This window comes from Scomber japonicus, chromosome 2, assembly GCF_027409825.1.
Source record: "Scomber japonicus isolate fScoJap1 chromosome 2, fScoJap1.pri, whole genome shotgun sequence".
In the NCBI taxonomy this organism is placed as follows: Eukaryota; Metazoa; Chordata; class Actinopteri; order Scombriformes; family Scombridae; genus Scomber; species Scomber japonicus.
In genome coordinates, this window is record NC_070579.1 from 41,789,111 (window position 1) to 41,807,295 (window position 18,185).

Sequence of the window (18,185 nt, forward strand, 5' to 3'; positions counted from 1 at the left end):
TGGTGTGAGCAACTGTCAGCGGTGTCACAGCATGTTTAAATGGGCTTTCTGCGGCCTGTTTCGTCGCTTACGGCCATACCACCCTGAACGCGCCCGATCTCGTCTGATCTCGGAAGCTAAGCAGGGTCGGGCCTGGTTAGTACTTGGATGGGAGACCGCCTGGGAATACCAGGTGCTGTAAGCTTTTTTTCCCTCTCAGCTGTCACCAAAGGAGGGCGCTGTTGCTCCATCACCGCACACAGGGCTTTGAGGAACAAAAGCTGCAATCATTCCAGCTGTGTCTGAATGCACGCCAGAGAGGTGGCACTGAGACGCCTCACTTTCCAAGTAGTTTTTAGGGTTCCAGTTCTCACTGTTACAGCCTGTAAAAAGCCTGCAATCATCCCGCATGTACACAAATGGCCTGAGAAACAAGGTTGCAGTCCTTCCAGCTGTGTGTTTCTCCGCAGAAAAAAAACAACTATTCCTATCAAAGTACTGTTAAAGGATAGCATGTGTTTGATGGCTGAGACACCATTATCCGCCACTCAGCTGGTGTGAGCAACTGTCAGCGGTGTCACAGCATGTTTAAATGGGCTTTCTGCGGCCTGTTTCGTCGCTTACGGCCATACCACCCTGAACGCGCCCGATCTCGTCTGATCTCGGAAGCTAAGCAGGGTCGGGCCTGGTTAGTACTTGGATGGGAGACCGCCTGGGAATACCAGGTGCTGTAAGCTTTTTTTCCCTCTCAGCTGTCACCAAAGGAGGGCGCTGTTGCTCCATCACCGCACACAGGGCTTTGAGGAACAAAAGCTGCAATCATTCCAGCTGTGTCTGAATGCACGCCAGAGAGGTGGCACTGAGACGCCTCACTTTCCAAGTAGTTTTTAGGGTTCCAGTTCTCACTGTTACAGCCTGTAAAAAGCCTGCAATCATCCCGCATGTACACAAATGGCCTGAGAAACAAGGTTGCAGTCCTTCCAGCTGTGTGTTTCTCCGCAGAAAAAAAGCAACTATTCCTATCAAAGTACTGTTAAAGGATAGCATGTGTTTGATGGCTGAGACACCATTATCCGCCACTCAGCTGGTGTGAGCAACTGTCAGCGGTGTCACAGCATGTTTAAATGGGCTTTCTGCGGCCTGTTTCGTCGCTTACGGCCATACCACCCTGAACGCGCCCGATCTCGTCTGATCTCGGAAGCTAAGCAGGGTCGGGCCTGGTTAGTACTTGGATGGGAGACCGCCTGGGAATACCAGGTGCTGTAAGCTTTTTTTCCCTCTCAGCTGTCACCAAAGGAGGGCGCTGTTGCTCCATCACCGCACACAGGGCTTTGAGGAACAAAAGCTGCAATCATTCCAGCTGTGTCTGAATGCACGCCAGAGAGGTGGCACTGAGACGCCTCACTTTCCAAGTAGTTTTTAGGGTTCCAGTTCTCACTGTTACAGCCTGTAAAAAGCCTGCAATCATCCCGCATGTACACAAATGGCCTGAGAAACAAGGTTGCAGTCCTTCCAGCTGTGTGTTTCTCCGCAGAAAAAAAGCAACTATTCCTATCAAAGTACTGTTAAAGGATAGCATGTGTTTGATGGCTGAGACACCATTATCCGCCACTCAGCTGGTGTGAGCAACTGTCAGCGGTGTCACAGCATGTTTAAATGGGCTTTCTGCGGCCTGTTTCGTCGCTTACGGCCATACCACCCTGAACGCGCCCGATCTCGTCTGATCTCGGAAGCTAAGCAGGGTCGGGCCTGGTTAGTACTTGGATGGGAGACCGCCTGGGAATACCAGGTGCTGTAAGCTTTTTTTCCCTCTCAGCTGTCACCAAAGGAGGGCGCTGTTGCTCCATCACCGCACACAGGGCTTTGAGGAACAAAAGCTGCAATCATTCCAGCTGTGTCTGAATGCACGCCAGAGAGGTGGCACTGAGACGCCTCACTTTCCAAGTAGTTTTTAGGGTTCCAGTTCTCACTGTTACAGCCTGTAAAAAGCCTGCAATCATCCCGCATGTACACAAATGGCCTGAGAAACAAGGTTGCAGTCCTTCCAGCTGTGTGTTTCTCCGCAGAAAAAAAGCAACTATTCCTATCAAAGTACTGTTAAAGGATAGCATGTGTTTGATGGCTGAGACACCATTATCCGCCACTCAGCTGGTGTGAGCAACTGTCAGCGGTGTCACAGCATGTTTAAATGGGCTTTCTGCGGCCTGTTTCGTCGCTTACGGCCATACCACCCTGAACGCGCCCGATCTCGTCTGATCTCGGAAGCTAAGCAGGGTCGGGCCTGGTTAGTACTTGGATGGGAGACCGCCTGGGAATACCAGGTGCTGTAAGCTTTTTTTCCCTCTCAGCTGTCACCAAAGGAGGGCGCTGTTGCTCCATCACCGCACACAGGGCTTTGAGGAACAAAAGCTGCAATCATTCCAGCTGTGTCTGAATGCACGCCAGAGAGGTGGCACTGAGACGCCTCACTTTCCAAGTAGTTTTTAGGGTTCCAGTTCTCACTGTTACAGCCTGTAAAAAGCCTGCAATCATCCCGCATGTACACAAATGGCCTGAGAAACAAGGTTGCAGTCCTTCCAGCTGTGTGTTTCTCCGCAGAAAAAAAACAACTATTCCTATCAAAGTACTGTTAAAGGATAGCATGTGTTTGATGGCTGAGACACCATTATCCGCCACTCAGCTGGTGTGAGCAACTGTCAGCGGTGTCACAGCATGTTTAAATGGGCTTTCTGCGGCCTGTTTCGTCGCTTACGGCCATACCACCCTGAACGCGCCCGATCTCGTCTGATCTCGGAAGCTAAGCAGGGTCGGGCCTGGTTAGTACTTGGATGGGAGACCGCCTGGGAATACCAGGTGCTGTAAGCTTTTTTTCCCTCTCAGCTGTCACCAAAGGAGGGCGCTGTTGCTCCATCACCGCACACAGGGCTTTGAGGAACAAAAGCTGCAATCATTCCAGCTGTGTCTGAATGCACGCCAGAGAGGTGGCACTGAGACGCCTCACTTTCCAAGTAGTTTTTAGGGTTCCAGTTCTCACTGTTACAGCCTGTAAAAAGCCTGCAATCATCCCGCATGTACACAAATGGCCTGAGAAACAAGGTTGCAGTCCTTCCAGCTGTGTGTTTCTCCGCAGAAAAAAAGCAACTATTCCTATCAAAGTACTGTTAAAGGATAGCATGTGTTTGATGGCTGAGACACCATTATCCGCCACTCAGCTGGTGTGAGCAACTGTCAGCGGTGTCACAGCATGTTTAAATGGGCTTTCTGCGGCCTGTTTCGTCGCTTACGGCCATACCACCCTGAACGCGCCCGATCTCGTCTGATCTCGGAAGCTAAGCAGGGTCGGGCCTGGTTAGTACTTGGATGGGAGACCGCCTGGGAATACCAGGTGCTGTAAGCTTTTTTTCCCTCTCAGCTGTCACCAAAGGAGGGCGCTGTTGCTCCATCACCGCACACAGGGCTTTGAGGAACAAAAGCTGCAATCATTCCAGCTGTGTCTGAATGCACGCCAGAGAGGTGGCACTGAGACGCCTCACTTTCCAAGTAGTTTTTAGGGTTCCAGTTCTCACTGTTACAGCCTGTAAAAAGCCTGCAATCATCCCGCATGTACACAAATGGCCTGAGAAACAAGGTTGCAGTCCTTCCAGCTGTGTGTTTCTCCGCAGAAAAAAAACAACTATTCCTATCAAAGTACTGTTAAAGGATAGCATGTGTTTGATGGCTGAGACACCATTATCCGCCACTCAGCTGGTGTGAGCAACTGTCAGCGGTGTCACAGCATGTTTAAATGGGCTTTCTGCGGCCTGTTTCGTCGCTTACGGCCATACCACCCTGAACGCGCCCGATCTCGTCTGATCTCGGAAGCTAAGCAGGGTCGGGCCTGGTTAGTACTTGGATGGGAGACCGCCTGGGAATACCAGGTGCTGTAAGCTTTTTTTCCCTCTCAGCTGTCACCAAAGGAGGGCGCTGTTGCTCCATCACCGCACACAGGGCTTTGAGGAACAAAAGCTGCAATCATTCCAGCTGTGTCTGAATGCACGCCAGAGAGGTGGCACTGAGACGCCTCACTTTCCAAGTAGTTTTTAGGGTTCCAGTTCTCACTGTTACAGCCTGTAAAAAGCCTGCAATCATCCCGCATGTACACAAATGGCCTGAGAAACAAGGTTGCAGTCCTTCCAGCTGTGTGTTTCTCCGCAGAAAAAAAACAACTATTCCTATCAAAGTACTGTTAAAGGATAGCATGTGTTTGATGGCTGAGACACCATTATCCGCCACTCAGCTGGTGTGAGCAACTGTCAGCGGTGTCACAGCATGTTTAAATGGGCTTTCTGCGGCCTGTTTCGTCGCTTACGGCCATACCACCCTGAACGCGCCCGATCTCGTCTGATCTCGGAAGCTAAGCAGGGTCGGGCCTGGTTAGTACTTGGATGGGAGACCGCCTGGGAATACCAGGTGCTGTAAGCTTTTTTTCCCTCTCAGCTGTCACCAAAGGAGGGCGCTGTTGCTCCATCACCGCACACAGGGCTTTGAGGAACAAAAGCTGCAATCATTCCAGCTGTGTCTGAATGCACGCCAGAGAGGTGGCACTGAGACGCCTCACTTTCCAAGTAGTTTTTAGGGTTCCAGTTCTCACTGTTACAGCCTGTAAAAAGCCTGCAATCATCCCGCATGTACACAAATGGCCTGAGAAACAAGGTTGCAGTCCTTCCAGCTGTGTGTTTCTCCGCAGAAAAAAAACAACTATTCCTATCAAAGTACTGTTAAAGGATAGCATGTGTTTGATGGCTGAGACACCATTATCCGCCACTCAGCTGGTGTGAGCAACTGTCAGCGGTGTCACAGCATGTTTAAATGGGCTTTCTGCGGCCTGTTTCGTCGCTTACGGCCATACCACCCTGAACGCGCCCGATCTCGTCTGATCTCGGAAGCTAAGCAGGGTCGGGCCTGGTTAGTACTTGGATGGGAGACCGCCTGGGAATACCAGGTGCTGTAAGCTTTTTTTCCCTCTCAGCTGTCACCAAAGGAGGGCGCTGTTGCTCCATCACCGCACACAGGGCTTTGAGGAACAAAAGCTGCAATCATTCCAGCTGTGTCTGAATGCACGCCAGAGAGGTGGCACTGAGACGCCTCACTTTCCAAGTAGTTTTTAGGGTTCCAGTTCTCACTGTTACAGCCTGTAAAAAGCCTGCAATCATCCCGCATGTACACAAATGGCCTGAGAAACAAGGTTGCAGTCCTTCCAGCTGTGTGTTTCTCCGCAGAAAAAAAACAACTATTCCTATCAAAGTACTGTTAAAGGATAGCATGTGTTTGATGGCTGAGACACCATTATCCGCCACTCAGCTGGTGTGAGCAACTGTCAGCGGTGTCACAGCATGTTTAAATGGGCTTTCTGCGGCCTGTTTCGTCGCTTACGGCCATACCACCCTGAACGCGCCCGATCTCGTCTGATCTCGGAAGCTAAGCAGGGTCGGGCCTGGTTAGTACTTGGATGGGAGACCGCCTGGGAATACCAGGTGCTGTAAGCTTTTTTTCCCTCTCAGCTGTCACCAAAGGAGGGCGCTGTTGCTCCATCACCGCACACAGGGCTTTGAGGAACAAAAGCTGCAATCATTCCAGCTGTGTCTGAATGCACGCCAGAGAGGTGGCACTGAGACGCCTCACTTTCCAAGTAGTTTTTAGGGTTCCAGTTCTCACTGTTACAGCCTGTAAAAAGCCTGCAATCATCCCGCATGTACACAAATGGCCTGAGAAACAAGGTTGCAGTCCTTCCAGCTGTGTGTTTCTCCGCAGAAAAAAAGCAACTATTCCTATCAAAGTACTGTTAAAGGATAGCATGTGTTTGATGGCTGAGACACCATTATCCGCCACTCAGCTGGTGTGAGCAACTGTCAGCGGTGTCACAGCATGTTTAAATGGGCTTTCTGCGGCCTGTTTCGTCGCTTACGGCCATACCACCCTGAACGCGCCCGATCTCGTCTGATCTCGGAAGCTAAGCAGGGTCGGGCCTGGTTAGTACTTGGATGGGAGACCGCCTGGGAATACCAGGTGCTGTAAGCTTTTTTTCCCTCTCAGCTGTCACCAAAGGAGGGCGCTGTTGCTCCATCACCGCACACAGGGCTTTGAGGAACAAAAGCTGCAATCATTCCAGCTGTGTCTGAATGCACGCCAGAGAGGTGGCACTGAGACGCCTCACTTTCCAAGTAGTTTTTAGGGTTCCAGTTCTCACTGTTACAGCCTGTAAAAAGCCTGCAATCATCCCGCATGTACACAAATGGCCTGAGAAACAAGGTTGCAGTCCTTCCAGCTGTGTGTTTCTCCGCAGAAAAAAAGCAACTATTCCTATCAAAGTACTGTTAAAGGATAGCATGTGTTTGATGGCTGAGACACCATTATCCGCCACTCAGCTGGTGTGAGCAACTGTCAGCGGTGTCACAGCATGTTTAAATGGGCTTTCTGCGGCCTGTTTCGTCGCTTACGGCCATACCACCCTGAACGCGCCCGATCTCGTCTGATCTCGGAAGCTAAGCAGGGTCGGGCCTGGTTAGTACTTGGATGGGAGACCGCCTGGGAATACCAGGTGCTGTAAGCTTTTTTTCCCTCTCAGCTGTCACCAAAGGAGGGCGCTGTTGCTCCATCACCGCACACAGGGCTTTGAGGAACAAAAGCTGCAATCATTCCAGCTGTGTCTGAATGCACGCCAGAGAGGTGGCACTGAGACGCCTCACTTTCCAAGTAGTTTTTAGGGTTCCAGTTCTCACTGTTACAGCCTGTAAAAAGCCTGCAATCATCCCGCATGTACACAAATGGCCTGAGAAACAAGGTTGCAGTCCTTCCAGCTGTGTGTTTCTCCGCAGAAAAAAAACAACTATTCCTATCAAAGTACTGTTAAAGGATAGCATGTGTTTGATGGCTGAGACACCATTATCCGCCACTCAGCTGGTGTGAGCAACTGTCAGCGGTGTCACAGCATGTTTAAATGGGCTTTCTGCGGCCTGTTTCGTCGCTTACGGCCATACCACCCTGAACGCGCCCGATCTCGTCTGATCTCGGAAGCTAAGCAGGGTCGGGCCTGGTTAGTACTTGGATGGGAGACCGCCTGGGAATACCAGGTGCTGTAAGCTTTTTTTCCCTCTCAGCTGTCACCAAAGGAGGGCGCTGTTGCTCCATCACCGCACACAGGGCTTTGAGGAACAAAAGCTGCAATCATTCCAGCTGTGTCTGAATGCACGCCAGAGAGGTGGCACTGAGACGCCTCACTTTCCAAGTAGTTTTTAGGGTTCCAGTTCTCACTGTTACAGCCTGTAAAAAGCCTGCAATCATCCCGCATGTACACAAATGGCCTGAGAAACAAGGTTGCAGTCCTTCCAGCTGTGTGTTTCTCCGCAGAAAAAAAACAACTATTCCTATCAAAGTACTGTTAAAGGATAGCATGTGTTTGATGGCTGAGACACCATTATCCGCCACTCAGCTGGTGTGAGCAACTGTCAGCGGTGTCACAGCATGTTTAAATGGGCTTTCTGCGGCCTGTTTCGTCGCTTACGGCCATACCACCCTGAACGCGCCCGATCTCGTCTGATCTCGGAAGCTAAGCAGGGTCGGGCCTGGTTAGTACTTGGATGGGAGACCGCCTGGGAATACCAGGTGCTGTAAGCTTTTTTTCCCTCTCAGCTGTCACCAAAGGAGGGCGCTGTTGCTCCATCACCGCACACAGGGCTTTGAGGAACAAAAGCTGCAATCATTCCAGCTGTGTCTGAATGCACGCCAGAGAGGTGGCACTGAGACGCCTCACTTTCCAAGTAGTTTTTAGGGTTCCAGTTCTCACTGTTACAGCCTGTAAAAAGCCTGCAATCATCCCGCATGTACACAAATGGCCTGAGAAACAAGGTTGCAGTCCTTCCAGCTGTGTGTTTCTCCGCAGAAAAAAAACAACTATTCCTATCAAAGTACTGTTAAAGGATAGCATGTGTTTGATGGCTGAGACACCATTATCCGCCACTCAGCTGGTGTGAGCAACTGTCAGCGGTGTCACAGCATGTTTAAATGGGCTTTCTGCGGCCTGTTTCGTCGCTTACGGCCATACCACCCTGAACGCGCCCGATCTCGTCTGATCTCGGAAGCTAAGCAGGGTCGGGCCTGGTTAGTACTTGGATGGGAGACCGCCTGGGAATACCAGGTGCTGTAAGCTTTTTTTCCCTCTCAGCTGTCACCAAAGGAGGGCGCTGTTGCTCCATCACCGCACACAGGGCTTTGAGGAACAAAAGCTGCAATCATTCCAGCTGTGTCTGAATGCACGCCAGAGAGGTGGCACTGAGACGCCTCACTTTCCAAGTAGTTTTTAGGGTTCCAGTTCTCACTGTTACAGCCTGTAAAAAGCCTGCAATCATCCCGCATGTACACAAATGGCCTGAGAAACAAGGTTGCAGTCCTTCCAGCTGTGTGTTTCTCCGCAGAAAAAAAACAACTATTCCTATCAAAGTACTGTTAAAGGATAGCATGTGTTTGATGGCTGAGACACCATTATCCGCCACTCAGCTGGTGTGAGCAACTGTCAGCGGTGTCACAGCATGTTTAAATGGGCTTTCTGCGGCCTGTTTCGTCGCTTACGGCCACACCCCCTGAACACGTATGCGCGCGCAGTGGAGGCAGCCAGAAGCAAACCAGTTGGAGCATAGAGGATCGCGGACCTCTGTTTGGATTTATTTCATATGTTTTCTTTCTTTTCCTTTATTATCCTATTATTTTCCGTGCATCCTAAGTTAGTTTTGTGTGTGGACTTTTTCCCCCCGGCAGTTTTTACTGTTCGGGGGAGAGTTTTTCTTTATTTCTTTATGTATGGATAATAACATGGCAACGAACACGGCGACGGAAAAAACGGCTACGAAATCGGATCACGGACTTAATATAAAGCAAGCAGAAATGGGAGAGGAAGGGAATGAATGGGAGCTTGTTAAAAATAAAGAGCAAAGGAGTAAGAGGAGGAATATTGAAAGAAACAGGAAAGAAAACGCGGAAGTGGCTGCCTCCGTCATGTTGGCGGGAGAGAGAGGAGAGAGAGCGCAGCAAGCGAAGGATACCGGCCGTGTGCCGCGGAACGGGACCGGCCCGAGAGCTCCTGGGGCTGGAGTTACATCGAGGGAGGCTGGGAGAGAAGGCCTGAGAAGGCCCGAGAGAAAAGGAGCTCCAGGAGCGGCGGCAGAGAAGGAGAAAGGCATGTCGGGGGGCGAGCGAGCAGCGAGCGCCGGAGCGGAAAAAGAGGGAGAGAGAGCGACGGGAACAGCTGGAGAGAGAGAGCAGCAACAGGAGACAGCGAAAGAGGAGGCCAGGAAAGCATACAACAGAGAGCTGACGGTGAGTTTGGAGGTTACTGGGAATGAGGAGGTTCCAGTCCTTGAACTAATGCGAGCGATCAGAGCTCTGTGTGGGGGGCTTATAGCGTGTAGAGCGACCGGTACCAGGAGTTATGAAATCACGATGTCTCATGTCAAGGGGAAGGAGCGGCTCCTAGATGGATTTAAAATAGGCAACTGTAATATTTTTGTAAAAGATTTATGTAATGATGAGTTGATGGTGTCTTTTTTAAATCTGCCAGCTTATATAACAGATGAAGAAATATTACAAAAATTAGAAGGGTGGGGTGTCTCGGCTGCATCCGCCATTAGGAGGCGGATGTGGCCGGGCACTCAGATAGCAGACGGTACACGTTTCCTTAAAGTAAAATTCACTGAGAAAGTACAATCACTGCCATACTCGGCACGTTTTGAAACAGCTATGGGACCAGAATATTTTAGAGTCATCCATGACAGGCAAGCGAAGGTTTGCAGGATGTGTCTCCAGCCGGGGCACATCCTGAGGGATTGTCCTGATTTTTCCTGTCACAAGTGTGGAGTACAGGGGCATTATGCTAGGGAGTGCAGCAACCAACAGAAAAAGTCTAAAAAATGTGAGGTGTGCTGGAACCCAGTGAATGAATGCAATTGCAATTATAGTGAATCTGAAGTGGTGGTGGAGTCCGGATCGGAGGGGCTTTATAGTGAAGCGGAGGACATGAGTGAGGAGGAGGAGGAAGGAGAGGAGGCCGGAGTGGGGGGCAGCGGCACCACGGACGGAGCTGGCAGAGAGGCTCTCTCTCAGGGGGGGGCACTGAGTCCTAATAATGCTGCACAGAGCCTAAATGTGGAAATTGGCTCAAGCATGGATGGTCTGAGCATAGACTCAGGCCTACACCAGGGAGTAAGGGGCAGAGGCGGCAATGGGCTCGTGGAGAGGCCAGAGCCATCTCAAGCCTCAGACTCAATGGAAGTGGGGGAAACCCCGAGTGACCTGCAGCCTGTGGCAGCCGCACCCCCCAGAGAGCCGGCCTCGGCAACCACCATGGTCCTCCGCCGTTTGGGCAGATCAGACAGTGACTCCGAGATGGACTTCACCACCATTAAAAATCTTAGGAAGCAGCACACCTCTAATAAATCATCGATCAGTAAAAGAAGGAAAAAAGATAAGGGAAAATGATGATTAAGCGTAATTTGTAACAATCCTTTCTTTTCCATTAATCATGTTGTTGCTGCACTCTCTCAATGTCAACGGGCTCCGCACTTGTGACAGGATGAATGCGATACTGTCCAGTCCGAGCTGCGACATCCTCTGCCTCCAAGAGACGAGGTGGGATAAAAGCAGCCTTGAGGCAGCAACTAAAATATATAAAGGGGAAATATATTATAATAACGGCACTAATAAATCCTGCGGTATAGCAACCCTAATAAATAGTAATAACGTAAAGAACAGTAAAGTAATTTATAAAGACGATAAAGGTAGAATATTAATTATAGATATCGAAGTAAATAATAGAACGTATAGACTAATTAACCTATATGCCGATAACTGTGAGAAGGAAAGGAAGGGTTTGTTTAACAAATTAGGAAGATGGGTAAACAATAGAACTATAATAATAGGTGATTTTAATACAGTATTAACTAAATCAGATATTTCAATAAATAATGTATATAAAAATGACATAAGTAGAACAGCTCTTTATGATTTAATGGATAGTCACAACTTAATAGATATATGGAGGATACAAAACAAATTTAAAAGAGAATTCTCAAGGAGACAGGTGGTCAAAGGGAAACTCAGACAGTCTAGAATTGACCTGTGTTTGGCTGCAGCTGACACAGTGAAGCTAATTAACAACATACATTACAGTTACAATTCCTGGAGCGATCATGCCACTGTCATTTGCCAACTGGGTGCTAAAGGAGGGATCAAGGGAGGAGGCACCTGGTGCCTTAACTCCAGCCTCCTAACAGACCCGGTATATATTAAAAAAATCAAAAAAGTACTTAGTTATGCAAAAACAGAAATGCAAATAGATAATAATTATATAGAAAGATGGGATAATATAAAAGAAAGAATTAAAAAAGTGAGTATTAATTATAGCAAAGAGAAAAGATGGAAAGAAAAACAAGAAGAACAGAATATTAGAAAGCAGCTAGAAGAAGAAGTCATATTATTAGATAATCAAAAAAATAGAAGCTGTGAAATGTACGAATGTTACAAAAACCAATTACACAGCATAGAAAAGAAAAAATGTAAAGGAGCAGCAATAAGGTGCAGGTTCCAAAATTTGGTGGAGGGTGAAAGGTGCACTGCGTTTTTTTTGGGGTTGGAAAAACAAAAACAGAACAAAACTGTAATAGAAGAACTTAAAGATCAAGATAACAACATCCATAAAGACAAGATAAAAATACTAGAAATTATAAAAGACTATTATACAAACTTATTTAAGGAGGAGGGAAGTGATATAGAGAAAACTGAAGAAATATTAACCTACTTAGATAAAAAGATAGATATGGAGGATAAAGTGTGGTGTGACAGCAAATTAACAAAGGAAGAAATTGAATATGCAATCAAAAACTTAAACAAAAATAAAAGTCCTGGGAGTGACGGTCTAACGGCTGACTTCTATATCAAATTTAGTGAACAGATGGCCCCCCTGTTACTCGACCTCTACCATACAATGCAAAAACAACAAGAAACACCCAAATCATTCACCACAGGCATGATAACAGTAATATACAAGAACAAAGGTGACAGAAACGAAATATCCAACTATAGACCAATAAGCCTGCTAAACACAGATTACAAGATACTTTCCAAAACATTGGCTAATAGATTAAAACAGACTCTAGATCAGATAATCAGTCCAAATCAAGCATACAGTATACCAAACAGGGACATCCAAGATTCAATTGCAACAATAAGAGATACAGTAAGAGGGATGACAGTACAGGGGGGCCTTCTGTTAACAATAGATTTAGAAAAAGCTTTCGATAGAGTGGAACACCAGTTTTTATTCAAGGTTTTAGCAGAATTAGGTTATGGGCAAGGTTTTATAAATTGGATACAGCTTCTTTACAATAATGCAAAAAGTGTAATAAAATGCAATGGTACAATAACAGACAGTTTCCCAATAAAAAGATCAGTGAGGCAAGGTTGCCCATTATCAGCGCTATTATACAGCATAGTGGCAGAACCGCTAGCTCAAGCAATAATTAAAGACAAGGAAATAGTAGGAATAAAAACACCCACAAACAGTTCTATCAAAATAACACAATACGCGGATGACATTACAATAACAATCAAATCAGGGAAAGGCATAGACAAAATCATGGAACACTTCAAAACTTACAGCATGGCATCAGGAGCAAAAATAAACATAACTAAATCGGAGATAGGTATAATTGGAAAGGTGGAAGACTATGTAAATAAATGGGGATTTGGGGAAAACACGGGGTGTAGGAAAATACTGGGTGTATATATAGGAGAGAATGAGAGTGAGGCTAGGGACAGAGGGTGGAGGGAAATGATAGGGAAAGTGCAGAGTAGTCTAAATTTATGGCGAGCAAGAGGGTTAACACTGAAAGGAAAGGTAATTGTAGTTAATGCTTTGATACTGTCAAAAATTAACCACATTTTGGGAACCTGTGAGCTGCCGCAATGGGCTCTAAAAGCGCTGACAGCAGCAATCTCCTCCTTCCTCTGGAGGGGAAAGGGAAATTCGATTGCTCACAGAGTGTTAATTGCTAAAAAAAGGGAGGGGGGTTTAGGACTAATTGACATCGGTGCCAAAAGAGATGCACTTAGGATCAAAATTGTTAAGAATTTTCTTGATTCGGACCGGCAGTACCCCTGGGAGGACTGGATGGCGAGCTATCTGGCTGAGTACGGGGAGAGAGACGCGTACAACCTGTGCGCCCTCCTCCCCGGAAAAGCCAGGAGCCGCCTACCTGGCTTCTACCAGGAGGTACTAGAGGCATGGGGCAAAATTCTGCCCCACCTCTGGCCCAAGTGCAGGAATAAAGAGCATGTGCTGCAGTTACCTTTCCTTGACAGTCCATTTTTTTTGTGCGGGGGGAGGGTTCTAACCAGCGGTCCTATGCGGGCTGCTGGTTTGACCAGGGTGGGAGATATAATCGATGGGAGGGGTGAGTTTAACATAGATTTAATTTGTGGAAAACTAAAAGGAAAAAATGTTAGTTATAGGAAAGGAAATATAATAAAACTTAAAGGAAAGTTTGAACAGGCTCTTGACCCTACGTGGCGGAGCATGTTGAAGGAGAAAGAGAAAGATACCAGAGCCGCCCTTCCCCAGCTACAACTCAAGCAAAAGGACATAAAGGAAATAAATACAAGAACCTGGTACCGGTCATTAATACATCTCATCAAAAGGCCCCCCACAGCAGAGAAATACTGGAAGGAAAAATACCCTAACATGGACATCTCATCTATATGGTCAAACCTGGACATACCAATTATGGACAACAATACAATAAACATGGATTTTAACATTCGACACAGAAGGATTTACACAGGGATTATATTACATCAGATCAACAAAGAAAAATATTCAAGAACATGCACCGTTTGCAATAAAGAATCAGAGGACTTGGAACATATCTTCAACACATGCACAGAATCAAAACAGTTTCAGTCATACATCAGGACCATATTAGAGACTCACTGCAACTTCACAACACACACTGATACAGATTGGTCATGGGCTTGGACATTTGGAATCACAGGAAAACACACAAACAGGAACAATACACTCATCAACTCCATCCTAGCATTCGGCAGAAAATCTTTATGGACAAGACGGAATCACCAATTATTTGACAACAAAACAATAAATGTTACAAGATATTTTCAGAACATATTCACAGCTCACCTCAGGACCATATTTCTAGCAGACCAAGACACTTTTCATCAGCAGTTCAACAGTCACAATAATTATGTAAAAGTAATGGAAGGGAAAAATGTATGTCTTAGGGGTTTTATGTTGGGGTAGTTATTGTCTACATCTATTTTTTGTATTGTTTCTTTTATTTGGTCATCTATATGATTATTATTATTAGTTTTATTATTATTATTTTGACACATAGTGTTATGGTGGCTATGTGTCTTTTTGTTTAGTTAAAGGGGGTGTTTCATGTCTTTAATGTTGGTTTTTATGTTTGTCTTGTCAGATTGAATGTATGCAAATTGAGAATGTTAAATTATTTTTTTTTAGTATTTCTTTTGGCACATAGTGTTATTGTGGCTATGTGTCTTTTTGTTTGGTTAAAGGGGGTGTTTCATGTCTTTAATGTTGGTTTGTATGTTTGTCTTGTCAGATTGAATGTATGTAAATTGAGAATGTGATTTATTTGTTAGTATTTCTTTTGGCACATAGTGTTATTGTGGCTATGTGTTTTTTTGTTTAGTTAAAGGGGGTGTTTCATGTCTTTAATGTTGGTTTTTATATTTGGTTTGTCAGCTGGAATGTATATAAAATAAGATCATGATATATTTTTGATAATAAAAGATAAAAAAAAAAAAAAAAACGCGCCCGATCTCGTCTGATCTCGGAAGCTAAGCAGGGTCGGGCCTGGTTAGTACTTGGATGGGAGACCGCCTGGGAATACCAGGTGCTGTAAGCTTTTTTTCCCTCTCAGCTGTCACCAAAGGAGGGCGCTGTTGCTCCATCACCGCACACAGGGCTTTGAGGAACAAAAGCTGCAATCATTCCAGCTGTGTCTGAATGCACGCCAGAGAGGTGGCACTGAGACGCCTCACTTTCCAAGTAGTTTTTAGGGTTCCAGTTCTCACTGTTACAGCCTGTAAAAAGCCTGCAATCATCCCGCATGTACACAAATGGCCTGAGAAACAAGGTTGCAGTCCTTCCAGCTGTGTGTTTCTCCGCAGAAAAAAAGCAACTATTCCTATCAAAGTACTGTTAAAGGATAGCATGTGTTTGATGGCTGAGACACCATTATCCGCCACTCAGCTGGTGTGAGCAACTGTCAGCGGTGTCACAGCATGTTTAAATGGGCTTTCTGCGGCCTGTTTCGTCGCTTACGGCCATACCACCCTGAACGCGCCCGATCTCGTCTGATCTCGGAAGCTAAGCAGGGTCGGGCCTGGTTAGTACTTGGATGGGAGACCGCCTGGGAATACCAGGTGCTGTAAGCTTTTTTTCCCTCTCAGCTGTCACCAAAGGAGGGCGCTGTTGCTCCATCACCGCACACAGGGCTTTGAGGAACAAAAGCTGCAATCATTCCAGCTGTGTCTGAATGCACGCCAGAGAGGTGGCACTGAGACGCCTCACTTTCCAAGTAGTTTTTAGGGTTCCAGTTCTCACTGTTACAGCCTGTAAAAAGCCTGCAATCATCCCGCATGTACACAAATGGCCTGAGAAACAAGGTTGCAGTCCTTCCAGCTGTGTGTTTCTCCGCAGAAAAAAAACAACTATTCCTATCAAAGTACTGTTAAAGGATAGCATGTGTTTGATGGCTGAGACACCATTATCCGCCACTCAGCTGGTGTGAGCAACTGTCAGCGGTGTCACAGCATGTTTAAATGGGCTTTCTGCGGCCTGTTTCGTCGCTTACGGCCATACCACCCTGAACGCGCCCGATCTCGTCTGATCTCGGAAGCTAAGCAGGGTCGGGCCTGGTTAGTACTTGGATGGGAGACCGCCTGGGAATACCAGGTGCTGTAAGCTTTTTTTCCCTCTCAGCTGTCACCAAAGGAGGGCGCTGTTGCTCCATCACCGCACACAGGGCTTTGAGGAACAAAAGCTGCAATCATTCCAGCTGTGTCTGAATGCACGCCAGAGAGGTGGCACTGAGACGCCTCACTTTCCAAGTAGTTTTTAGGGTTCCAGTTCTCACTGTTACAGCCTGTAAAAAGCCTGCAATCATCCCGCATGTACACAAATGGCCTGAGAAACAAGGTTGCAGTCCTTCCAGCTGTGTGTTTCTCCGCAGAAAAAAAGCAACTATTCCTATCAAAGTACTGTTAAAGGATAGCATGTGTTTGATGGCTGAGACACCATTATCCGCCACTCAGCTGGTGTGAGCAACTGTCAGCGGTGTCACAGCATGTTTAAATGGGCTTTCTGCGGCCTGTTTCGTCGCTTACGGCCATACCACCCTGAACGCGCCCGATCTCGTCTGATCTCGGAAGCTAAGCAGGGTCGGGCCTGGTTAGTACTTGGATGGGAGACCGCCTGGGAATACCAGGTGCTGTAAGCTTTTTTTCCCTCTCAGCTGTCACCAAAGGAGGGCGCTGTTGCTCCATCACCGCACACAGGGCTTTGAGGAACAAAAGCTGCAATCATTCCAGCTGTGTCTGAATGCACGCCAGAGAGGTGGCACTGAGACGCCTCACTTTCCAAGTAGTTTTTAGGGTTCCAGTTCTCACTGTTACAGCCTGTAAAAAGCCTGCAATCATCCCGCATGTACACAAATGGCCTGAGAAACAAGGTTGCAGTCCTTCCAGCTGTGTGTTTCTCCGCAGAAAAAAAGCAACTATTCCTATCAAAGTACTGTTAAAGGATAGCATGTGTTTGATGGCTGAGACACCATTATCCGCCACTCAGCTGGTGTGAGCAACTGTCAGCGGTGTCACAGCATGTTTAAATGGGCTTTCTGCGGCCTGTTTCGTCGCTTACGGCCATACCACCCTGAACGCGCCCGATCTCGTCTGATCTCGGAAGCTAAGCAGGGTCGGGCCTGGTTAGTACTTGGATGGGAGACCGCCTGGGAATACCAGGTGCTGTAAGCTTTTTTTCCCTCTCAGCTGTCACCAAAGGAGGGCGCTGTTGCTCCATCACCGCACACAGGGCTTTGAGGAACAAAAGCTGCAATCATTCCAGCTGTGTCTGAATGCACGCCAGAGAGGTGGCACTGAGACGCCTCACTTTCCAAGTAGTTTTTAGGGTTCCAGTTCTCACTGTTACAGCCTGTAAAAAGCCTGCAATCATCCCGCATGTACACAAATGGCCTGAGAAACAAGGTTGCAGTCCTTCCAGCTGTGTGTTTCTCCGCAGAAAAAAAACAACTATTCCTATCAAAGTACTGTTAAAGGATAGCATGTGTTTGATGGCTGAGACACCATTATCCGCCACTCAGCTGGTGTGAGCAACTGTCAGCGGTGTCACAGCATGTTTAAATGGGCTTTCTGCGGCCTGTTTCGTCGCTTACGGCCATACCACCCTGAACGCGCCCGATCTCGTCTGATCTCGGAAGCTAAGCAGGGTCGGGCCTGGTTAGTACTTGGATGGGAGACCGTCTGGGAATACCAGGTGCTGTAAGCTTTTTTTCCCTCTCAGCTGTCACCAAAGGAGGGCGCTGTTGCTCCATCACCTCACACAGGGCTTTGAGGAACAAAAGCTGCAATCATTCCAGCTGTGTCTGAATGCACGCCAGAGAGGTGGCACTGAGACGCCTCACTTTCCAAGTAGTTTTTAGGGTTCCAGTTCTCACTGTTACAGCCTGTAAAAAGCCTGCAATCATCCCGCATGTACACAAATGGCCTGAGAAACAAGGTTGCAGTCCTTCCAGCTGTGTGTTTCTCCGCAGAAAAAAAGCAACTATTCCTATCAAAGTACTGTTAAAGGATAGCATGTGTTTGATGGCTGAGACACCATTATCCGCCACTCAGCTGGTGTGAGCAACTGTCAGCGGTGTCACAGCATGTTTAAATGGGCTTTCTGCGGCCTGTTTCGTCGCTTACGGCCATACCACCCTGAACGCGCCCGATCTCGTCTGATCTCGGAAGCTAAGCAGGGTCGGGCCTGGTTAGTACTTGGATGGGAGACCGCCTGGGAATACCAGGTGCTGTAAGCTTTTTTTCCCTCTCAGCTGTCACCAAAGGAGGGCGCTGTTGCT

At 47.4% G+C, this 18,185-nt stretch overlaps 22 non-coding genes across 22 annotated transcripts; all 22 read left to right on the top strand.

The window, feature by feature from the left end:
• Window positions 1-65: 65 nt before the first annotated feature.
• LOC128383631 (5S ribosomal RNA) lies at window positions 66-184 on the top strand. Its single transcript, XR_008323937.1, has one exon. It is a non-coding gene; the product is annotated as a 5S ribosomal RNA (ribosomal RNA).
• Window positions 185-597: 413 nt separating this feature from the next.
• Window positions 598-716, top strand: LOC128383638 (5S ribosomal RNA). The gene has a single exon (XR_008323938.1). It is a non-coding gene; the product is annotated as a 5S ribosomal RNA (ribosomal RNA).
• A 413-nt stretch (window positions 717-1,129) lies between these two features.
• Window positions 1,130-1,248, top strand: LOC128383646 (5S ribosomal RNA). The gene has a single exon (XR_008323939.1). It is a non-coding gene; the product is annotated as a 5S ribosomal RNA (ribosomal RNA).
• Window positions 1,249-1,661: 413 nt separating this feature from the next.
• LOC128383654 (5S ribosomal RNA) lies at window positions 1,662-1,780 on the top strand. Its single transcript, XR_008323940.1, has one exon. It is a non-coding gene; the product is annotated as a 5S ribosomal RNA (ribosomal RNA).
• Window positions 1,781-2,193: 413 nt separating this feature from the next.
• On the top strand, window positions 2,194-2,312 carry LOC128383661 (5S ribosomal RNA). Its single transcript, XR_008323941.1, has one exon. It is a non-coding gene; the product is annotated as a 5S ribosomal RNA (ribosomal RNA).
• Window positions 2,313-2,725: 413 nt separating this feature from the next.
• On the top strand, window positions 2,726-2,844 carry LOC128383669 (5S ribosomal RNA). The gene has a single exon (XR_008323942.1). It is a non-coding gene; the product is annotated as a 5S ribosomal RNA (ribosomal RNA).
• Window positions 2,845-3,257: 413 nt separating this feature from the next.
• LOC128383677 (5S ribosomal RNA) lies at window positions 3,258-3,376 on the top strand. Its single transcript, XR_008323943.1, has one exon. It is a non-coding gene; the product is annotated as a 5S ribosomal RNA (ribosomal RNA).
• A 413-nt stretch (window positions 3,377-3,789) lies between these two features.
• On the top strand, window positions 3,790-3,908 carry LOC128383693 (5S ribosomal RNA). Its single transcript, XR_008323945.1, has one exon. It is a non-coding gene; the product is annotated as a 5S ribosomal RNA (ribosomal RNA).
• Window positions 3,909-4,321: 413 nt separating this feature from the next.
• Window positions 4,322-4,440, top strand: LOC128383700 (5S ribosomal RNA). Its single transcript, XR_008323946.1, has one exon. It is a non-coding gene; the product is annotated as a 5S ribosomal RNA (ribosomal RNA).
• A 413-nt stretch (window positions 4,441-4,853) lies between these two features.
• LOC128383701 (5S ribosomal RNA) lies at window positions 4,854-4,972 on the top strand. Its single transcript, XR_008323947.1, has one exon. It is a non-coding gene; the product is annotated as a 5S ribosomal RNA (ribosomal RNA).
• A 413-nt stretch (window positions 4,973-5,385) lies between these two features.
• On the top strand, window positions 5,386-5,504 carry LOC128383705 (5S ribosomal RNA). Its single transcript, XR_008323948.1, has one exon. It is a non-coding gene; the product is annotated as a 5S ribosomal RNA (ribosomal RNA).
• A 413-nt stretch (window positions 5,505-5,917) lies between these two features.
• On the top strand, window positions 5,918-6,036 carry LOC128383713 (5S ribosomal RNA). Its single transcript, XR_008323949.1, has one exon. It is a non-coding gene; the product is annotated as a 5S ribosomal RNA (ribosomal RNA).
• Window positions 6,037-6,449: 413 nt separating this feature from the next.
• LOC128383720 (5S ribosomal RNA) lies at window positions 6,450-6,568 on the top strand. The gene has a single exon (XR_008323950.1). It is a non-coding gene; the product is annotated as a 5S ribosomal RNA (ribosomal RNA).
• A 413-nt stretch (window positions 6,569-6,981) lies between these two features.
• LOC128383728 (5S ribosomal RNA) lies at window positions 6,982-7,100 on the top strand. Its single transcript, XR_008323954.1, has one exon. It is a non-coding gene; the product is annotated as a 5S ribosomal RNA (ribosomal RNA).
• A 413-nt stretch (window positions 7,101-7,513) lies between these two features.
• LOC128383734 (5S ribosomal RNA) lies at window positions 7,514-7,632 on the top strand. The gene has a single exon (XR_008323955.1). It is a non-coding gene; the product is annotated as a 5S ribosomal RNA (ribosomal RNA).
• Window positions 7,633-8,045: 413 nt separating this feature from the next.
• Window positions 8,046-8,164, top strand: LOC128383741 (5S ribosomal RNA). Its single transcript, XR_008323960.1, has one exon. It is a non-coding gene; the product is annotated as a 5S ribosomal RNA (ribosomal RNA).
• Window positions 8,165-15,364: 7,200 nt separating this feature from the next.
• LOC128383748 (5S ribosomal RNA) lies at window positions 15,365-15,483 on the top strand. The gene has a single exon (XR_008323961.1). It is a non-coding gene; the product is annotated as a 5S ribosomal RNA (ribosomal RNA).
• A 413-nt stretch (window positions 15,484-15,896) lies between these two features.
• LOC128383762 (5S ribosomal RNA) lies at window positions 15,897-16,015 on the top strand. The gene has a single exon (XR_008323965.1). It is a non-coding gene; the product is annotated as a 5S ribosomal RNA (ribosomal RNA).
• Window positions 16,016-16,428: 413 nt separating this feature from the next.
• On the top strand, window positions 16,429-16,547 carry LOC128383769 (5S ribosomal RNA). Its single transcript, XR_008323967.1, has one exon. It is a non-coding gene; the product is annotated as a 5S ribosomal RNA (ribosomal RNA).
• Window positions 16,548-16,960: 413 nt separating this feature from the next.
• On the top strand, window positions 16,961-17,079 carry LOC128383775 (5S ribosomal RNA). The gene has a single exon (XR_008323968.1). It is a non-coding gene; the product is annotated as a 5S ribosomal RNA (ribosomal RNA).
• Window positions 17,080-17,492: 413 nt separating this feature from the next.
• Window positions 17,493-17,611, top strand: LOC128353451 (5S ribosomal RNA). The gene has a single exon (XR_008320876.1). It is a non-coding gene; the product is annotated as a 5S ribosomal RNA (ribosomal RNA).
• A 413-nt stretch (window positions 17,612-18,024) lies between these two features.
• On the top strand, window positions 18,025-18,143 carry LOC128383782 (5S ribosomal RNA). Its single transcript, XR_008323969.1, has one exon. It is a non-coding gene; the product is annotated as a 5S ribosomal RNA (ribosomal RNA).
• The last annotated feature ends 42 nt before the right edge of the window (window positions 18,144-18,185 follow it).